At 37.0% G+C, this 17,304-nt stretch overlaps 1 protein-coding gene across 1 annotated transcript in view; it reads right to left on the minus strand.

Moving 5' to 3' along the window:
- Nucleotides 1–17,304, minus strand: part of ADGRL2 (adhesion G protein-coupled receptor L2) — a 716,223-nt gene that overhangs the window by 547,436 nt on the left and 151,483 nt on the right. The window contains exon 2 of the mRNA XM_027536750.1: nucleotides 11,361–11,414. The gene's annotated coding sequence lies outside the window, so the exon portion shown is untranslated. The remainder of the gene's footprint in view (nucleotides 1–11,360; nucleotides 11,415–17,304) is intronic.

The following is a 17,304-nucleotide window of genomic DNA, read 5'->3' on the forward strand; positions in this document are numbered from 1 at the left end:
CTTTCCTGATTTGGAACCAGGCTGTTGTTCCATGTCCATTTCTAACTGTTGCTTCTCGACCTGCATACAGATTTCTCAAGAGGCAGGTCAGGTGGTCTGGTATTTCCAACTCTTTAATATTTTTTCACAGTTTGTTGTGGTCCACACAGTCAAAGGCTTTGGCATAGTCAATAAAGCAGAAACAGATGTTTTTCTGAAACTCTCTTGCTTTTTCGATGATCCAATGGATGTTGGCAATTTGATCTCTGGTTCCTCTAACTTTTCTAAAACCAGCTGGAACATCAGGAAGTTCACGGTTCACATATTGCTGAAGCCTGGTTTGGAGAATTGTGAGCATTACTTTACTAGCGTGTGAGATGAGTGCAATTGTTCAGTAGTTTGAGCAGTCTTTGACATTGCCTTTCTTTGGGCTTGGAATGAAAACTGACCTTTTCCAGTCCTGTGGCTACTGTTGAGTTTTCCAAATTTGCTGGCATATTGAGTGCAGCACTTTCACAGCATCATCTTTCAGGATTTGAAATAGCTCAACTAGAATTCCATTACCTCCACTAGCTTTGTTCATAGTGATGCTTCATAAGGCCCACTTGACTTCACATTCTAGGTAAATTATTCTAGAATATTCTTCGCATATTCTAGGTAAAATACTTTAAATCCACACATATTATAAATGCAACACTTTGAAGATAATCTCAGCAATAAACTCTAACAGTGAATTGATACTTAATTGCTTAGACCCTTACATATTTGTTTCTTTCTTTATCAGATTATTATATCTCATTTTTTAAATAAGAAATTTGACATTTTCAACTCTAATTTCTAGTAATTTAAATATTATTTGAATCTAGATTCAAGTCCCTAAAGGATAAACATCAAAATATTCACCATGACCTTTATAAAAATCTCTCTATGGCATTCATCTTGATTCATCCCTTTGTCTTTCCAATTTTTCTAATGTCTTCATTTTAATTCCAAGTGTCTTAACAATTCAAAATTCCTTTTAGTTTTTGATGCTACATCTATAATGCTGAACTAGCATATGTTTAACTTTTTGTTTGTAGATAGGATACAAAATTTTTTAAACAATTGTTCTATCTTGTCCACATTCTCTTAAGTGAATTTTGCAAATTTTACAGGGAGGGGAAAATGATACATGGCTTCCTCCTATATCAGCTTCTAATAGGTAACACACATTGTGTAATGAATGTATGGGTGCATGAGTAACATGCCCAATACTCAGCATTGCATGCACTGTCACATAATATGATTATGAGGAAAAAACTTTTAACTGCTGCCATTTTTCAGGGAGGTAGCAATCTACCAAGTATCACAGAGCACAGTCTTGGAGGTAGAATAGAATTCAGATTTGGCCAATGGCAAAGCCTATATCCTGGGACTTCCTTGGCAACCCGGTGGTTCATACTCTGTGCTTCCACTGCAGGGGGCACAGATTCAATCCCTGGTCAGGAAACTAGAATACTGGATGCTGCATCCAAAAAATAAAAACAAACTAAAAAACAAAGCCCACATCCTTGTACATCCTGCCTTCTAGTTAGTTATCTACTTTCCACCTTCCATGCATAGGTTTCTGAAAGTAACGTTTTCTAGGGAAGATACCAAGTTATACTCATCTGTGCTTCGATACAGTGACTGGCACAAAGTTGATGGATAAAAAGTTTTGGAAAAAGATACAATAAGTCCAGGTTTCAACTTTATAATTAAATGACTCTTAAGCTTTGGAGAAAGTACCTGCTTCTCCCTTTTGGTTAGGTTTCTGATTACTTAAAACAGATCTGGATGTTCTACGAATGGGCTTCTGGGAGGAAGGAAGTTACAGCGCGGTATACGTGGTCATGTACTGGTCCTCCAGACTTGCTAGCCCTACACCAGCAGTCATAAATGTGTAGTTTAATGTTATTTATATAAACAGGATGTTTGCTCTGAGTTTCTGCAGAAGAATTCTATTGTTAAATTGGGAAATCTTCAAGTCCCAGGGTGGTACATGCTTTAGAATTATGAGGCCTTCCCCCCACACCATAGATTTGGTTCTAAAATATTAAGCAAATCTGGCTCTGGTGGGCCAGAGGTGATAGAAAGGGAAGGCAAGAAGCATTCTAGAGATGGAGGCTCCAGATGAAAGGATTGTTCATAATTTCTGAATGTGTGTTAAGCAGCATTTTCGAGTTTGTAGTCCATTAATTGCAATGTTGTTGCATGCTCTCACCAGGTGTTTTTCAATGAGGCACTAAACTTCCCCTTGTAGACTCCAAGAGGATACCTTCAGGCAGGTTTAATGCAGAAGATTAAGACTGCATTAAGATTAAGTCTGAAAAGTTCTCCTACCAATTAGCCCTCTAGTATTTCTGTAAGCCTTGAATTTTTGATGCAATCAATGACACCAGTGGAGCCATCTTCTGTGGAGTGGTTATTAAAGATATAAAAATCAATACAAAGATGATACTTGGAAATCTATATCACAAGATAATGAATCACCATGAGAGCCAACTAAGAAGAATGTCAGCAAACCAAACAGAAGGTTTGTGCATAACAAAGTATTTCATGCCAGTAGAATTTAAGCTAAATTTTGTATGAGACAGAAGTCTCAGGCTACACTTATGATACATCTGCATAGCAGGGTTTTAATAAGATGAAGACACAAATCCAACTATACAAAGGGTTTCTAGTGCATTTGAAATGAAAAAGAAAAAAAAAAAAAGGTGAGGATTGAGATGTTCACGCCTGAGCCAATAATAGCATGATTTAACTTTAACTAATGACAAAATAGCATCAAAACTTTCTATGTCAGTAATCCTCATTCAATTTCTTTTAAATGAAACATTACTTGCCTGCACCTTAAGTCTGTAAGTACTGATTGTCATTGGAGCTGTGTATTGGAGCTTCACAGAATAGTTCAAATTTAATTTGAACTGGGGATTGATTTCGTTTCCTTCAAAGGAAGATTTATTTTTTTTTCCTTCCAAAATTGAGCTGGTGCGTGACTTTGCAAGTTCATTTTGCTTTTTTTCCTTGACACAATTGTAAGTGACAGAAGAACACTTATGTGTTTTGTCCTTAAGGAGTATCACGATATTGCTAATGATGCCACAAATGAATGGGAGCTATTCTCTGGCTTTAGAGATATGGATTCCCTATGATCCTGTATTGTTGGCTGCCAAAGCAAAAATAACTAAGTCTGCTACAGTCACTAGTCCACTAAACCATTATATATTTATTGGATACAGAGTTTTATACCTGAGATCTCCCAATTTACAACTACATGAGTAAAGTTTTATACTCAGGGATTAGATTAGATGAGGGTGTTTTTGTGTATGTTGGGTGGTTATAAATGTTTCTATTTCCTTCTTTCTCTAGGCACATATTTGAGTTCCTCCTTGGAACTTTTCAGTGGTAGCCATTACGGAGGAATATGCTCATAATCACTTTGCATCAGATCCTTAACAGCAAAGTCTGGCTTTTCATTAATTAGTAAACTTACTGGCTTAGAGAGAGATGTCTTTGTTTTTCTTGGATTTTTTTTTTCCATCTACTTCTCATCCTGGTGCCAACACAATTTCCAAAAAGAGAAACAGCGATTAGTTTATGCTCTTGCATTTTAACTTTTGTTTGCTCTGTGCTTTCACTGCCTGTTTCAAAGATTGACTTAATCAGCTGTGAGTTATTAGGAAGTCAGCATGGAATTCCCACAATTTTTCTTTTCTCCCAGCGTATCAGATAACAATAAGAGAGCTAGACACACCTTGTGTAGTTTTAACAAGTCTTTGCAGTTTTGATTTAATTTGTTTCTCTCCCCTTATACCCACTGAGGCTCCCAAAGCAAATGGACAATTCAGGAGCAAAAAACAAGAGGAATTAGTTTAGACTTCAATAAAACACAGATCTCTCGCTGGCAGTATCTGCCCTGATGCGAAGAGTCTGCAGTTTAAAATATTGTGTTTTTTTTGTCCTAACACCTCAGATTGTCCTGTTGAGTCTTCTTTGCCTGGAGAACCTAAACATTCTCAGACTCATCCTCAATGGTGCTGATACTTTAGCTCCTTTATCTTTATCTGTAAAATCTACCCTACGGATACATGAGTATACTTAGCAGTTTTCCAATATTTCTAGACTCAGGGGTTAACTTGGATAGTCTCTTTTAAGTGGTATGAAAAAAAAAAAAACCAGTTTGAGAGATGTGATTCTCATAGGCAAGAGGTTCATAGCATTTAAGGAAACATTTTTGTAGAAGGAAAGGTTTTTGCATCTTATCCAAGTTATGAAAACTTTTAGCCTTTGTCAGTCAGTAGTCCTGTTTGCTTAGAGAATAGGTTTTGATGTTTTGAAAGATATGATTTATTCATTTACAAATAGCTAGTGATGGCATGCTGTGTGTCCAGTGCTTGGGGTATATTTTGTGTAAGGGAAACCCTGTGAGAGGGATATTCATCAAGACTGTGAAGCTGCTTCTCCTGTGAGATCACACTTTACAGCTTTGGGGGAAATGGTTAGTGTATTTAAAAGTTTGGTTAACAAACAAATTTAAACTGGATAAATTTTTAAACCTGGATTAAGTAATCAAACATTATTCTTAACAGGAGAAAGAAATGAGATGCATAACAAATATTTAAGAGCAAAGTCCTTCTTAATGGGCAAAATAAAAAAAAAAATCAACCCCAAAATTGGTCAGGTTAAGTCACATGGAAAAAGTTAAGGCTTCAGACAAGGTATGTTTCCCAGATAAAAACTGGTAAGGTCTTAATAAAATCAGCCGGGAGAATAAAAAGGATTGATATCTAAAAAGGGCAGGGTGAACAAGAAAATTTCACCTTCCACACAGTTAAGGTGTGCGTTGACAAAGGTGGGGTCTTCCCTGATAGCTCAACTGGTAAAGAATGCACCTGCAATGCAGGAGACCCCTGGGTCAGAAAGATGCCCTGGAGAAGGGATAGGCTACCCATGCCAGTATTCAGGGGTTGCCCTGGTGGCTCAGATGGTAAAGAATCTGTCTGCAGTTTGGGAGACCTGGGTTCGATCTCTGGGTTTGGAAGATCCCCTGGAGAGGGGATAGCAACCCACTTCAGTATTCTTGCCTGGAAACTCCCCATGGACAGAGGAGCCTGGCAGTCTCCAGTCAATGCAGTCACAAAGCTTTGGACATGACTAAGCACAGCACAGCACTGACAAAAGCGAGCAAACCCACATAGGGTATTTATAGTAATATATGAACACAAACGGAGAAGGCACTGGCACCCCACTCCAGTACTCATGCCTGGAGGATCCCATAGACGAAAGAGCCTAGTAGTCTGTAGTCCATGAGGTCGCAAAGAGTCGGACACAAATGAGAAACTTCACTTTCACTTTTCACTTTCATGTTTTGGAGAAGGAAATGGCAACCCACTCCAGTGTTCTCGCCTGGAGAATCCCAGGGACAGGGGAGCCTGGTGGGCTGCCGTCTATGGGGTCACACAGAGTTGGACACTACTGAAGCGACTTAGCAGTAGCAGTATGAACACAAATAGTTTTTTAAATCCATAATTTAATTTAGAAATCAAGAAAATATGTATTATTTTTTAATGCCATGTCTTATGTAATCTAATATAGTATACTTTTCTAGCTTCTATGAAATGAAATAGTGGTTTTAATTAAAAAGAAATTAACGCAAGATGTAGGCAAAGAGAATTACCCAGGAGTTGCACATCAGGCTATTTTGGAGTAATATCTTTGGAAGCTCAGAAATAAGAATAGTTCTAGACTTCTATGAGTCAATGCTTCACTAGATGTCTTAATGGTCGGCCTTCCTACTGACTACTTGACTCCTGTGAATCCAGGGAACTGGGTGAATCCAGTTCTTAAAGGGTCTTAAAGAATCCAGTTCTTAAAGTTTTAGGAGAAATAGGCAGGATAAAAATATAGTAAGGCAGGGAGAGTTTAAATTATAACACAAGTAAATGTGCTTTAAAAAAGAATAGAAAGAAATATAACAAAATGTTAACAATACTTTTCTCAGGGTGTTGGCATAAAAAATTACTTTTTAGCCCTTGTATATTTTGCTATTTATAATTTTTCTACAATAGCATTTCAACTCTAAGCAGAAAAAGGAGTTCAATGAAAAGTATAATCCAACTGTTGAAATTATTATTATATACAGAGGGATACATTTTACCACTGGTAAAGCTTTTAGCTATAGAGGGTAGATGATTTCCATTGAAAGATGTTTTATATCTAGTTAACTGAGAAAGCTTTGGGCAAAATGAGAACTAGAGATCCTCGAAGGTAAAAGCAGTTAAGATTTGATTGACAGGAGGAAGAAAAGATAAGATCAATGGAAGATCTTCCAAACAGTGAGACCAGCCCAAGAGAGCATGTAAGAATTTGAAGGATCTGAAAACAAAGTAAAGTGAACCTTATATGAAAGTGAATAACAAATGAGAAGAGATTAGGAAGTAATCTGGCCTTGAATATGAAAGTAAGAGCAATGATAAAATTCTGTATTTTCAATGTCAAAATTAAGAAACTCTGTTGGGAAATAAGTTTATGGAAAGAGACATGAATCTTAGAGTCAGATTGATTTCTACTTTGAGGGTGGGTGGGCTCTAAGTTATTAGCATTGCATCTGTTTTATTAACTCTATAGCTTTTCCATTACTTCCAAGAAAAAGCACATATAATGCCTTTACTCTTCATAATTCACTTGCTTAGTCAAATATTCATTGATTTTTCTGAATCTGTAGTCCATCTGTTTGCAAAACACTCATTGACTTCATGGGACTAAATAATAAGTATTGGTTGATGTTAATGTACATACATGCAATAAAACTGTCAACTCAGTCATCTTCCTGGTATACCTGAGTATATAAGAAAAGCATTATTAGACAGTGAGACAGCTCTATCTGAGAAGTGGTGTACGTAATGGAAAGAGCATGGCCTTTGGCCTCAGAAATTCATAAGTTCAAATCCTGGCCCTCCCTCTTGTTAAATTTGATTAAATTAAAATTTTGACTTTTTAAAAAGTCATTTATTTGACTTTCAAACTAGGCCAATACATTTTTCTAATATAAATTTTGTGAGGTGTAAAGGAAATACATAAATTAAAGCATAGAGTGCCAGGCAAACAATAAGCCCTCAATAAATGGCAGCTATGACTGTCATTGTCTTCAGTATACTCATGTTTTACTTTCCCAATAGAATGCAACTTTGAGCTTCAAGAACAATACCTAATTTTAATTTTTTTTCATGAGTCAAACTTCTGATTATTAGTATGAGAATGGTCTCATTTTTTGCTTAGATAGTAAAGGGTTAATTCATAGAACTAGAAATAAAACAGACTCATCTTCTACATTCTCAAATCTTTCTCTTCCAAGGTCAATGATACTAGCTTTCTCTTTCTGTTAGTTCCCATTAGGGTTTGTCAGAAACCCAAAGAAAGCAGCTGATGAACCTCAGAGACTTTGGATTTCTATTTATGATATAAGGCTACTTAGTAAACTTTATACCCAAGACCAACATTTAGGTCTTTAGGGCTTGAATTTAGAACAATAGCTGTGTTTCTCCCTGGGGGAGATGAATTCTTTCCATCCATCCTGGCATCTTCAATGCTGCAGTCTGAGGGGAGAGGCTGTATGCCAGCTAAGACTGTGATTTTGGTGATAGGTCTATTTACACTTTCACTGGGCATAGAAGAGTGAAAGGCGTATTTGCTGGCAGTTAACTGGCTTTCATGGTGAGTTAACCAGTGTCTTCAACTACTCATTTGCTTTGCTTTTAGTGGTCAAACAGCTTATTACATACACCCTGGATAATATAAATACAGGACCACTGGTTATTTAGCCCAGAGAAGCACAACATATCCAAGCTGTAATCATTATTAAACCCCTATCTTGGATCCCATCTCTTCCATCAGAATTCTACAAAATTCATAATTTATAATACTGAGATAAGTACATGCATTTATTTTTTTCTGATGTTAATATTTATTTTGAAAAGGTTGATTTTACCTTTATAAATAAATTTCAGAGCAGGGGTCACATTTTATATTCTCTTTATACTTCTTTTTTGTGGAACAGTTTTAGACATATTATAAACCCCCAATAAAATTAGTTAAATGGTTTTTCTAATGAAGTTCTCCAAATATCTACTTGGTGAGACTAAAAAAGTAAATGTAGCTTATACTTTATTGTGATTTTAAAGTTTCCAATGAATGTGAAAAGGATCCTTTTTAAACTAACCTTCCATTCTTGAAATGATGGGATCACTGAGGTAAGAGTGGGCAGATAAGTATAAAGATTGACAGGAGAATGTAGATTTGGTGCATGTTAAAATCTGCTAAACATTTTCATTGCTTGAAAGTTCTTCCTAAAAATTAGAACTTTAATTTTGAAATGTCTGCATTTATTTCTTCAAATTATAGATAAAAATTTTTAGTCAGATATATGCTAATTGATCAAGCTTACTCAGAAGATTCAGATGCAGATTTGGGACTAGAACTCAAAAATGGGGTCACAGCTGTGTATTTTTTACAATGATACTTCCCAGAAATGCTGGTTACGTTATCTGTAGACACTATCCATTCATCTTTCTTATATTACCATAGCAATCAAAGTTTACTTTTGGCATAGAGACCCCAGAAAAATTATACTGGAATATTATTTTAAATTTCTGAAGTATTACGCTGAAGCAATTGTCTTAATAGTTAACATTATCGCTTCCAACTAATACTTGTCTCATTTTCAATACTATATTGATGTGATGCTATTCAGGATTATATTAAGATCTACTATATTTACTAGATATATTTTGAAAATAGGAAAGTGAAAGAAATACAGTGGAATCTGAGTAAGAATCATTACAGTAATTTGTTTCTATTTTATTTATTTTTAAATTTGAAGATCTAATTAGCTTTATTATTAGGCAATTCATGAATCAGGCAGCATCCCTGTAGCAACTGGAAGGGCACTCCCCAGTATTTATTTTTAGGAATTTTTTTTTCCTTTAACCTACTGTTAAAACCTATTCTTTAGAAGATACATCATTATTTCAACTTTGTCTAGTTTTGCCTCTTTAAATGATTTTAACCCTAAGTATCACTGTTGACTAAGTATTATAATCGGTGAGTTTTCTGCTTCAGTTGTGTCTGACTCTTTGTGACCCATGGACTGTAGCCCACCATGCTCCTCTCTCCATGGGTATTCTCCAGGAAAAAATACTGGAGTGGGTTGATATTCCCTTCTCCAGGGATCTTGCTGACTCAGGGATTGAACCCACGTCTCTTAAGTCTCCTGAATCGGGAGGCGGGTTTTATACTGCTAGCACCACCTGGGAAGTATTATAATAATGTGGTTAATTAAAAAAAATTTAACTCTAGTTTAAGTCTTATTAAAATTAATCATCTCTTAATGGTTTAGCAGATAACTTGCTTAAAACTTATAATACCATTTTCTGCATTTGAGTTATTAAAGTAAAAATATAGCTATAACCAATGATGTATTAGTAACAAATAACTAAAATAAACTAAACCCCTATGTGTGTTAAAAGATCTATTTCATGAATTTTTATCTTTAAAGTTATCATTGGAAATAGGACACTGATCCAGTACATTTTGGAAATGAAGACACTATGTCAGACAGCAGTTAAAGGCTACTTTCAGATCAAACCCAGGTTTTCCAAGGTTCTATAAGCAAGTGATGCAGTTTCTATTCCTGGCTTGGGAAGATCCCCTGGAATAGGAAATGACAACCTACTCCAGTACTCTCACCTGGGAAATCTCATGGACAGAGGATCCTGGTGGACTACAGTTCATTGGGTCACAAAAATCAGTCATGACTGAGTGACTAAGAGCATACACACACACATACACAAGCTCTGCAATGGTGTTGTTTTCTTTTTCGTAAACTGTTACCTTCTGTCCTGAAAGGAAAGAGGGTGAATGGTAGATTTGAGAAACTGCCTTTGCTAATGGAGGAGGGGGAAATCCACTGACTTGTTCTGACCAACAAGCACCGTGTTATGCTTCTTAGAAGAAAAGGAAGGATGTGAGTGGAAACACTGACTATTGGCAAATTTACTGGAGAGATGAAGTCATTAGCCACATATAGGCTCATTAAGCTGTAATGGTGATAATAATCATCAGTTTGTGATTTGGAAGACTGGTGCCTCCATCCCCTTGAAAGGCTTTCATTCTGTAGGTTCCTTTTTATGCTGCTTCTTGAAACTCTATGCCAATTGATGTTTGCATGTTTCTGAAATGGCGAGTCTTCTAATTGATCCTTTCACTACACTTGCACTGAGCTGGCAGGCACCCTGTTGTCAGGTCACTTTCACATCACACCACCTAGGGCTGGCCAGGGACCCATTCAAAGGGCAATGGAATGCCAATTATTCTCCTTCCTGGCATTTACACTAAAGCTATACTATATCTCCTTTAGGAGAGAGGCTGCTAAAAGAGAACTGGGAGTTTGGTTTCCTTAATAATTCCCATAACCACAGCATTTCTGGACTAAAGGATAATCGAGAAACTGAAGCAAAATGAGGAGGTAGAATAAAAGCATTTAAATTAGTAAATCTAGTGTTTTGTAGGTGTCAGGAAATAATTTAAGTGCTTTACATCAACTCATTTGTTTATACTATGTCACAGTTCTTGGGAGTGAATACTATTATTTCTCCTACTTTGTAGATGAGAACATTGAAGACCACAGTGTCATAGCTAGTAAATGGCAGAACCACAGTTTGAATTTAGGTTGGATCTAAAGCCTAGGTTTTTAGTCATTTTGCTATAGGTAATTCAAAGATCCTCTTCAATCTATCTTAGTGTAGAATTGATAGCTTCTAGGAATGTGTAATTATTCAACAAGCAGGAAAGCAAATGATGGTTGTGATCCAGAGAAACAGAAATCTGAGGCCATCTGCTATAAATCCCTTTATTCCTTATATCCCCATCTGACACCTCCTGTGGTAGAAACAGCCCTCATCAGATGTTTGTACCTCTTCTTACTTCTAGAGAGGAATGCATCCTAATAATTTCAAGCTTCATTTATGAAAATGACAAATCTAATTGTTCTCCAATTGACTATAGGATTTGTGATGTCCTGGCATACTTCAGGGCAAGAGTCTCCTAAGAACACAAGGATACTGTTGTAGGAAATTGAGGTAAGGAGCCAGCGTTAAGTCTGACTGAAGAGAGGGAACTCACAGATGTCCTGTATTCTTCCCTCAGTGCCCCCAGGATTATGATTCTACCCTCTACTAAAAGATTACACAGTATCGTAACTTAGAAACTCACCACAGAGTAGTAAAGGACAATACATTTACACAACGCTGGAATTCGTATTATAATTAGATCCATTATGTCTTATTTTGAAGTTAATCATTTACCTTATAAATCTATGTCAGCTCCATACTCTTCAGAACTAGTTAGGAGGTTTAGACCTAGAAGGAAGACAAACAAATTCATAGTTCAAATTCAGCATGAGAAGAATATCAATTGGACTGAAGATGATTCACATGTGTGTTAAATATTGTTTTAGTCAGATTCAAATTATAAAGACAGATTATAAAGACATTTATCAGTTCAGAGGTTCAGAGAAGATAGTATTTAGATGACACAGAATATCAACATTTGTGTCTCTGTGCTTTCAATGTTAGCTTAGACAAAAAAGTTAAAGGGTCTAAAATGATTACTAGAACTGTACAATGTAACTGAACCCAGGATAGAGGAGCAGGCTGTCACCCACCTGGGGAAACGGGTAAATAAATAGATCAATTACACTCTTATCTTATTAGTCATTAGACAGCCCATTGATACTACCTGCTTATGTGAAATGTAAAAGCACGGGTCAGCCATTGGAAAGCTGACACCTTACTTGTGAACCCCTGTTTCTTTCTGCTCTGGTCACAGGATGGAAAAGGCCAAACTATGACCCTTAGAAGCTAAGCATCTGTCCCCCTGGTAAATGCAGTTGTGAGGGCAAATCAGAAAGCAAGTCTTTCCCCAGGGGAAGGGAGAGTGCATGGTTTCCTCTTCAATGAATATACCATTATATGAGGAGTTTATAAAGTTAATACTATTGTGAACTCAAGTAACATTTTTAATGTAAAAAATACAATGGCTCAGAGGATGTTCTTTCTTTAGGTAATTATATCCCTTAGATCTGAACTGACCATATATTTGAAATACACTGATTATACAAATTTTTGTTTGCTTCAGCGGTCTGGGAGAACCACTGCCTCTTTTTCATTTGTCAGTATTCTTTTCCAAAAGCATAAGGGATGGTTTACCTATTTTACTTTAGTATCAGCTGCCTATGCTTAAAGGTCTAAAAAAACATATATTTTCTAAAACAAAGCAAGCACCTGCTTACCACTGATAGGGAAGAAACTTTTATTTTTTATTTGATTGGTAATAGGATCTTTTTCCTTAGCAGCTATTGTCTTTTTTTCTCAACTTATTCAATTCTAGCTATAAATGGGTCTCCCAACTTTTTTTTTTAACCCCCTGATACCACACGTAGCTAGGTATCAGATATGTGATGGGAGGAATCCCATCTCACCCCTGTAATGCTTAAGAGTTTTTCTTGCCAATATCTTTAATTCTTAGTTAACTAACAGACATGAGATTAACATAGAAATGATGGACATTTGACTTTGTGAAATTTTGTGAAAGAGGGACATTTTCATCTGTAATAAAAAGAAAACTGGTTTAGTGGTAAAAGAACTCACTTGCAATGCAGGAGATACAGAGACATGGGTTCAATCCCTGGGTTGGGAAGTTCCCCTGGGGGAGGAAATGGCAACCCACTCAAGAATTCTTGCCTGGGAAATCCCATGGAGAGAGGATCCTGATGGACTACAGTCCATGGGGTTGCAAAAAAATTGGACATAACTGAGCACACACACACACACACACACACACATCAAACTATACCATCTTAAGAGCACAAAGGTAATTGAGTAACTGTTAATATTTGTAGTAATGAGCATAGCTATTAACTGATAACCAGACCTCTATTTTTTTTGTAGACATTTATATTTGAAAATGCAAGGTTAGAGGAATTTTCAATATTTTCTTCAGAGTTCAGGCACATAGTAAAAGTTTCAAGCAAAATGATAATTCAGATGTTATAAAATTAATGATAAATTATATGGAGAAATCAATACCTATATGTATCTTTTACAAACAGAACATACACTAACTCTGTGAATAAACCTATTGAGGGCAGCATTAACCAAGAGCAGTCAAATGTACTAATGCAAATAAGTAATTTTTGCTAAAGTTTGAGAATGCCTTGTTTATCATAATGTGACTTGTTAGTCACCTTGAATACTACTTTTTTTTTTTAACTGATAAATAAAAACTCCTCTCCTCTTTGAAGAGAGTTGCTTTAGAGTAATACCTTCAAATGCTGAAGTCAGTTTCTCTGGTAACACTTCCAAATTCAAAATAATAGCAACTAAATAAGCAAGTCAGATATTTGAGTGACTCTTTCATATGAAGAGGTGGTATTGTCAACCACAAAGCCCACTGGGGTCCCCGGGAAAAAATAGTATGGAATCTAGTTGATAAGATAAAGGTAACCTCTTCTTTGGGCTTAGTCTTGTTTCACTTGCCTGAAGGGGGCCTTGTGCAGAGAGTGTGCACCTAACATGTTGGATTAGAGTTCCCAAAGCAGAACCTCAGTGCCCAGTACCTCAGCTCAGCTGGCAGTGTGCAGAAAGGCCCGGCAGGACTCTGCAGCTCAACATGGTGGGGGCGGGTCATGTGCAGAGACGCTGCACCCAGCACTGTGATCCGAAGCCTGAGTAGCACAGCTCAACCTGCCCCGCCCCTCCTGCCAGAACTGCACCTCTTCCCCAGGACAGAACCCTATAGAAAAGCTCTGCCCACAGCCAGTTGGGAAGAGCTGTATTCAGAGCATCCAGCGTGGGCCTCTCCATTTTTTGATCAAAGATAAAGCTTTCCTTGCTTCAGAACTGAACTCAATCTCCATCTATTGGCAGGAGCAACACCAGGCAGGAGGCCCTTGTTGGGGCCCAGCTCTAAAGGGTGGGTAACAGTGAGTGCATGTGTGCTAAGTCAGTTCAGTCATGTCCAACTCTGTGTGACCCCATGGATTGTAGCCCACCAGGCTGCTCTGTCCACGGTGTTCTCCCCACAAGAATACTGGAGTGGGTTGCCATTTCCTCCTTCAAGGGATCCTCCTGACCCAAGGATCACGTCTCTTAAAGACAGTATCAGTACTGAAAAATGAAAGGTCAAGACTTTAAAAATCAATAAAGAAAGTACTATTTAACCTGTAGTTTACAGTGAGCCTATAAGACTCAAGAAAAATTAAGTTACAAGTAATATAAAAGCAACGTTTTAATGATCAAGAAGAAAATAAAATTGTGAATATATACTGAGAAAGAGTGAATATCAATATGAAAAAGAAAAACAAGAATAAAAGGAATCCAGTTTAGAGAACAAGTGCATCTACTGACATTTCAACTAGAGAAAAACTAAAGTAAGTGAATTTAAATAAATTAGAGGAAAATTCCAGAATCATCTTACATTGTTTTTTGCATCTAAAAAGGGAAAATTTATTTTGAAAACTTTAGAGGAAACCACATAGCTTCAGTATTCTTGTCATTTAAAGATATTCATCTCTTCCCTGACTGGTGTCCTCATGCCTGGACCGTAATGGGAAATGCCTAACTAATTGAGCCTTCAGTTTTAGAAGCAAGAGTAATTGATTAGGAGAGATTGGTGATTCCATTTACTGTCCTGCATGATGCAGGCTAAGGAAGCTTTTGAAATCACAACTATTATTGCCATTTCCTTAATTAAAACAACAGTAGTGAAACTCTTTTGAATATTCTGAGCAGAATGGAGCTTTCATGGAGCTTAGTCTGGCCTCTTAATTGAAGCCACATATTCCAGGATGAGGACATTAGGCAGGAGGCAATCAATTGGGAAGGGCTGATGAGAAGAGGCATGAATTAACCAGAAATCTGATCAGAGTAAGGACAGAAAATGGATTTATTCAACAATTAACCCAAGAAATACTTTAAGCAACATTTAAGAGTACTTTTAAAGAATAATGCATTAATAATATTGCATGTAAATACTATAATAATATTTAATAATAATAATAGTACTGAAGTTAATAGTAAATAGTCATTTATCGTACTATTAGGTACTGAAGATCCAGAGGTGAATTAATTGGTCAAGGTCTCCACTTTCATGGACAGAAGACAGATACATATACAGCACCACACAACTGAGAAAAAGAGAGAGGGAAGGAGAGAAGCCTGTGTTATGAAGGTGTCTAATTCTACAAGAACACTTCTTGTTACATTAAGCTGAGTCTAAAGCAGTGAACACTGGCAGTTGTTACAGTCCAGACAAGAAAGAGATTAATGAGAACCTAGACTAGGTGGGAGCAGTGGGAATTAAAAGGAAGAAAAAGATGCAAGAGGTATTTCAGAGACAATCAATAGAGATTGGCAACTGTTAGGATGTACAGTAAAAGAGAGTGAAGAGACTTGGATAAATTAGAATGTTGGAGCCTCTCTGAAGAAACTGGGATGCTATTAACAGACGTACAAATGTCAAAAGAATGAATGGGTTTGATGGGGTAATGATGAGTTCGGGTGTGGTGCATTGTGTTTGATGTGTGAAAAACTCTCACGAAGATGACAGTAAGTAGCTGGAAGATACTTATATTAAAAATTAGGGGAGATACTAGAGCTAGGGGTTTGGTTGTCGTTCCAATGGATGAGAGAGTTAAAGCTGTGGGACTGTCTAGAATTATCAAAGGAGACAGAGAAGCGTCTCCATGGAAATGGGCATCTAGGGAAATGACACAATCAGGGGAAAGAGTAGCTAGAGTTAAGGCAAGCAGGAATGATATCAAACACTTAAATTTTGATGCCTTTGTGGCCCATACTGTTCTCAGCACTTTGCAGAGGTTACTTCATTTTCACAACAACCCCTAGGAAGTAGATTTTGTTACTGACCCTGCTTCATAAATTAGGGAACGGAATTAGACAGAGGTTAGTAAAGCTGCACAGTGCATGGATAGTAGGGTCAAGATTCGACTCTTGAGAGCTTAGTCTCAGAGCCCTCTTCCTTAACCACTGTCCTGTAGCACCTCTCAGGTAGAAGAAGTGATTTTTGAAAAGAAGGTTATTCTTATTAAAATAGAAACTCTTAAGTGGTTAGGTTAGCTAAGAGGACATCCACAGGCATCAGGTCAAACTTGGGAGAGATAGCAACAAGCATGAAAAGCAGGTGAAAGGGGATTTTGACGCTAAGCAAATGACTGCTTGTAAAATAATGTTACACTTTAACAGATGCTCAGGAGGAAAGTTACAGGATTCAGTGGAAGTCTATAGTAAGGGGTCCTAACCTATTTATACGGGAGGTACAAGGAGTTGCTGTCAGGGAAGTCCACCTTGAGAAAGGCACATTTAAACTAAGACTTAAATCTCAGGTAGGAGTTAGCAGCACAAAGAGGGAAAAGGAGGGCACTCCAAATTTGAGTGCCCTCAGGCAGAGGGAAATCTTATAGGATTCAAGGAGTAAAGAAATTCAAGGCAGAGAAAATGGGAAAAAAGGCCCTAAAGATTGGGAACTTTATCCTAAGAGTAATGGGAAGATATCGAAAGGTATTAGGCAGGAAAGTGTTAAATGCAAGCACAGAGAGTTTAAGTAAACTGCCCAATATCACAGCTACTGATTGAGAAAACGGAAATCCAGCTCACCCCAGTTCCTAGGGATAAGGTTTTCTTCCCTCAAAACTGCATCTTTGTCCAGACCGAGCCGCAAACTGTTTATGAACCAGATCTCTGGGGAAAATTCAAGATTTGTAGCATTTTCTGATATAAGTGATATAAACACCGTTGCTGATTTCCAACTACTAATAGGAAGTTACGGGAGCAGAGCTCGGGAGAGATGCTCCATATCGTATCATTATATGGTACTTCTAACATTCAGAGACAGTGGACCAAATTATCCTCAAGAACACAAAAAATATTATAATACAGTGTACTACAATAATTAGGAAGTCTGAGTTCTGTGTATTTATTACCTTTGTTTTTAATGTAATATATTTAATTCAAAATTTATACAATTAATTATTAATAGTGGCTTTCTAGGGAAACAAACAGCTTGCCAAATTCCTGAAAATTTAATAACAAAATCTCCTGAGTAGGTACAGGCTGGCGCCAGCACACCACAGTTATCACCTCAGAGACATTTTTGGTGTTTTTTTTTTTTTTTTTTTCTTGTTTTTGTTTTGGGAGATTATTCCTGGCATCTTAGATAAAAACTCACTTAAGT

Source organism: Bos indicus x Bos taurus, chromosome 3 (assembly GCF_003369695.1).
Source record: "Bos indicus x Bos taurus breed Angus x Brahman F1 hybrid chromosome 3, Bos_hybrid_MaternalHap_v2.0, whole genome shotgun sequence".
Classification (NCBI taxonomy): domain Eukaryota; kingdom Metazoa; phylum Chordata; class Mammalia; order Artiodactyla; family Bovidae; genus Bos; species Bos indicus x Bos taurus.